This window comes from Pinus tabuliformis, chromosome 2_2 (assembly GCF_031772625.1).
Source record: "Pinus tabuliformis cultivar Carrire ecotype Pingquan chromosome 2_2, CPIR1, whole genome shotgun sequence".
Classification (NCBI taxonomy): Eukaryota; Viridiplantae; Streptophyta; class Pinopsida; order Pinales; family Pinaceae; genus Pinus; species Pinus tabuliformis.
Genome location: NC_142300.1, coordinates 699,277,191 through 699,282,763, shown reverse-complemented (window position 1 = coordinate 699,282,763; position 5,573 = coordinate 699,277,191).

Genomic DNA, 5,573 nt, shown 5'->3' with positions numbered 1-5,573 from the left:
TGTGATTATGTTACAATGGAAGGGAGAGGGAATTGGTAACTTGGGAATTAGGGAAAAGAGAGGATATTAGGAATTAGGTTTAGGGGGACAGTGAAACCCTTTTAATAATCACTGCCAACTAATTTTCGTAACAGCAATTCATTTAGGACAGTGGCAGCTTCATCATGCTTTTACCATGGGGAATTAGGGTTTGACTGTGTGCTTTGATCATAGGGAGGGACATTCAATTGCCTAGGGAGTTTAACTGAAGGGACAAGCAATTGAATTGGGGTTTACATAGGGAAATAGGTAGGGAAAAACAGAGTTTTGAGAAAGGGGATGAAAACCATGCTAATACAAAACCCTAACACAGCAAGACTGCTTCTTTTGATAACTATGCAACTGTACATTTAAATGAATTTTGTCATGACTTTATTCAGCTTTCAAGTCCTTGACATCATACAGCAAGATGACATTTTCTTTATTTTTTTTTCTAAGGCTATGCAAAATGGCAAATTTCACTGTTTTTACAATTTTTTGAGTGCATGCCTTGTCATCACTTTTCCATTTGTTTTTTACCATGTTTTCTTTTCATTCACTGCTGTACATTTACATAGGCATTTTGCTGTGTTACTAGTGCTTAGGGTTTGATCATTATACATGTGGAAAAGGTAGGGTTTATAGGGTTTGAAAGGACTAGGGTTTGCAAATAATTTAGGGGTAGGATTTGTATAATATTGTTTGCAAATGAGATTAATGATAATGACATTTTAACACCTGTGATTAATCATGGGAAAATGAATGGAAGGGAATAAGGAATAAAACACCTTGAATAACAAACAAAACTACCAAAGCATATGCTTGCAAAAACCTCAAGCCAATTTAACCTATTCTTACATTGACTTCTTGCATGAATTTTATGACCATAATCCACCTTTGAAATCATGACACATTTCAAAACGATGTGATGGAGGCATACCTTCAAACCCACGAGAAAAATTTGGTGAAATTCGGGAGTTTGGGTGAGTTTCTGGGCAGACAGAGTTTTTGGTCGCGCACGCTCTGAGAATGGTCGCGCTCCTCCGTTTGGTCGCGCTCGTGTTATTTAACACTGTGCGTTGGCCTCCGTTTGGTCGCGCCCACCCAGGTGGTCGCGCACACCTGTGGTTTGGTCGCGCGCCTTCCCAAGTGCTGAAACTTGCAGAAAATTGCCACGAATTGCCTCCTTAGCCTCTAGCACGAATTTTTGACTTTCATTTGCACAATAAGAGTGACTAGAGAGGGAAATTAGCTTTTATAGGTTCATTTTAAAAAAAAATTTAACTTTAGAACCCACTTTCTAATGTTTTGAACTTGCTTTTCTCTTTAACACTGTTTTGGAGTCATTTTGTCCTGAAATGAGCCTTCTGGTGCGTTTGACTCCTTTCTTTTTGCAGGTTGACCGCCTGAGGGACTGTAGTGAAGGAACCAGGGTTATTTCCGGCACTTTTACAAATTTTTGAGAATTTCTTTATTTTTTCAAATTTCCACATGGCCTTGGACTTAAAAACAAGGTTTTTAAACCCAAGGCATAAAATGAGCTATAACTGAAGAAAATGATAATGAAATGTATGTACAAAACTCCTTACGGCTTGCTGGGCACTTACTGACCATGACTCATGACCTTGAAATGATTTTGACTCATAACCCTAGACCTAAGACCATGGGACCTCAAGACAAAAACAAGAACAAGCCTGACTCAATTACATTGTTATATGACCTGCTCCAGCAAAGCCAAGAAGGGGACCAAGACCAGCTCCTCCATTCAGTGTTATGGCATGCCTAGTGGGATGCAAAACTGACACTGGTGAGACACCTATATAATGCATATGCAAAGAGTTATTGATCACTGATGGAGGGCTCAGACCGACACTAACAAGGTGCATGCACACCATCACGGATGACCCAACTTGGCATCAACTCACCACCTTCACCATCACAAGCATGACAAAGAGTTGGTCTCATCACAACGGACTGAGTGTCAGTGATGTCTTGCATAGATTACTTAAGCCATGTTGTCTCACATGAGTACATGTGCATTGTAATGTAATTTCATGTCAAGTGTAAGTCAAGTGTTAATAGTTGGATGTAACAGTCATAGAGTAGGTGAATAGTCATGAGGGTAGTTGAACTGTCACAAAGGGGAATGTCAAGGGTCACCCCACCCTTTGCTATAAATAGTCCCTCATAACTCAATGTAGAGGATTTTTGTAGTATACCTAGGGGGGATAATATGGGGTACAAAGGGAGGTACCCAAGGGAATAATGTAATAAAAGGGAGGTACCCAAGGGAATAATGTAATAATGGGATGGGCCATAGTAATAAATAAGGTGGTTAACCCGTATCATGTAAGGGATCACAAGTAGTTAGTAATAATGTAATGGGCCCATGGTATTAGATAGATGGTATTGAGGGAACCATGGTAATGACCCATGGTATTGTATGTATGAGGCCTATATAGAGGCTAGAGACTCCACATTGAGGGATGTGAAGGATTATTCTATGAACAGGCATATGGCTTGTGGAGTATTCTCTTTCCTTAAGGAGTGAATGCATGGTGTTGTCCTACCTTAAGGGTTTGATTAATAAAGAAGTCTTTCTATCCATATTCAGATCTTGTTTTTCTTGGGTTTATTTATATTATCATATATTTCTGAGTTAGATCTATAACAAGTGGTATCAGAGCACTTTCTTGGGCAAAAGTGGAGAATTTTTTTTTTTTGCAGGAACTTTCTGGGGCGACAAGTTTGCAGATCAGATCTGTACGTTTTGGGGCAAAATCTGCAAAATCTAATTGCAGATCTGGATTCTTTGTGAAAAAATACTCAATTTCAAAAAAAAATAAGCCGAATCAGAGTCTGGATGAAGGAGATATCGCTGATCTAAAAATCAGTGGTGTTGTAGACATTTTTTCGGGGCAGCGAGTTTGCAGCACAGATCTGTACGTTTTGGGGAAAAATATGCAAAATCTAATTGTAGATCTGGATTTATTGTGAAAAAATACCCAATTTCAAAAAAAAAATCAGTCGAATCGGAGTCCGGATGAGGGAGATATCGTTGATTTAAAATCAGCTTTTTTTTCAGAATTTTTGGTGACGGCGGGAGAGTTGCAGCGCGGATCTGAAATTCCAGTGCCTAGATCAGGATTTCTATCACATGGGAAGATGCAGAATGGTCATTCCATTTCTGAACATAGGTCATAATAAAGATTCTGAGCAATATTAACTAAACTGCGACCACTCTTAATTTTCGCCAAGTAAGTGATTTTTTTTCAAAACCCTCTTCATGGCTTCTAGCAAGCAATTTTTTAGAGGGACAGATAATGGTCTTACTATAGAAGAATTCATAAAACAAAGAAAGTTCACATATGGGATAGATTGAAAGGATTTAGTGTGGCTTGGTTTCAAATATGAGGCTACCAAATGGTGGGTCTCACTTGACAACAAGCAGTTGACCAAACTTTCAGATGCAGAATTTGAAAGAGTCCATTTAGACAAATGGTCTCGTGCTAGAAAAAAGGAGAGTGAGATATGTAAGGGGTTATTTTCTACTTGTGTCTCCCTATTGTAGGTTCATGGATTGATTCAGAAGGAGAAGATCGTTGTGTCTATAAATCCTAGTTGCAAGCATAATTTTATCAATGTTAATTTGGCAAAAAAATTGCAAGTTCCAGCAAAATACATTGAAAATAGACAAGTTGATAATGAGGATGTTCAAGTTTATAAGGATTTGAAGCTTTCTATGAATAATTATGTGTTGCATGGTGATTTTTATACTTCATATATTGATAACCTGGATGTTTTTTTGGGATATTTTTGGATGGAATCCATGGGTACTATCAATATTAATGTGTAGAAGAAATTCTTGAAGCTCTGGTATAAAAATAAGAAAATTACATTACAGGATATTTCCATCAATAAGCAGGGAGAGTCCACGGAGGTTGAAGCAGAAGATGTTCTAGGGACTGACATATCATATGATGAGCCTTTGATGATCGACAATCAAACACAAATAGAGGCTGAAGCAGAAAAAGTTACAGGTGTTGATACATCAGATGAGGGCTCAGTTGTTGAAGTAATATTGGACGATAAGACACCACAGCAAGCACCACAGCAGGGTGAATTAAAGAAAAAGACACCGTGGGTTAGAACTTCAACATATCATCACTCACATCACCTCGCAAGAAAACAACCAACAAGATGGCAACGAATTAGCCACAAGGACAACAACCCCCGCATGACAGATAGAGAGGAGTGAAGATCCACCTACTACACATCAACATAGAAGAGCTGCCAAGGTCAACTTCCATCTCAAGCGAGCGAGGCACCAGCGAGATCGAGGGTTCACCTTTCTCTTGGATGGCTAGATGCACGTGCATGGTACCAGTGGACTACTCTTTTGAGTAGATCTTATTATTTGTGTTCTTCCCATGTTTCGGGGACAAAACATGTTAAGGAGGGTGGAATGTAGTATACCTAGGGGGGATAATATGGGTTACAAAGGGAGGTACCCAAGGGAATAATGTAATAATGGGATGGGCCATAGTAATAAATAAGGTGGTTAACCTGTATCATGTAAGAGACCACAAGTAGTTAGTAATAATGTAATGGGCCCATGGTATTAGATAGATGGTATTGAGGGAACCATGGTAATGACCCATGGTATTATATGTATGAGGCCTATATAGAGGCTAGAGACTCCACATTGAGGGATGTGAAGGATTATTGTATGAACAGGCATATGGCTTGTGGAGTGTTCTCCTTCCTTAAGGAGTGAATGCATGGTGTTGCCCTACCTTAAGGGTTTGATTAATAAAAAAGCATTTCTATCCATATTCAGATCTTGTTTTTCTTGGGTTTATTTATATTATCATATATTTCTAGGTTAGATCTATAACAATTTTGGTAAGCCAAGCTTCTGATAAGACTATCTTGGAAAGAGCTTGGACAGTATTGTAACGTGCCTTAGCCTCTCCACTGCATGGAGCTAGTTCATCTCTTTGGAGGAGCAGGTGGATGTGGTTGTAACGTTCCACTGTTTGGGCTAGTAGGTTTACATGGATGTTTTGTATGATTGGAACTTACACTTCTTTATATAATAAGAGCCAACACGTTTTGATGCATGTGTTGTTATCATAGTTGGATTGTTCCGGTTGTTGTAGCATTGTATGTTGTTTAACTTACGTAGTTTTGTATGAACACTTTTGTATGAAATTATATGAATCTTGTTGCAGATGTGTTGTTGGTTTAACCATCACTTTGGATTGTCGGACTGACCTACTTTCTAGCTTGTGATGCATCTTCCCTCGTGTGTTCCATCCCCATTTGAGTACACTTACAGGTTGCCAAGGGGCGCACTCATCTCAATCCACCTGTGTTAAAAAACTCTCATACACCTTCCTTGACTCATTGCAGCAGTCACTCCCTTGCTACTGACAGAATTATCTTACTTGCCTCTATGCGACATCGCGTTCAAGGCATTACTATGCGACCCAGTGCTGGGACTCCTACACCAAACGGTCTGAGGTCTAATTGGGACTTCTTACCGGGGAGAT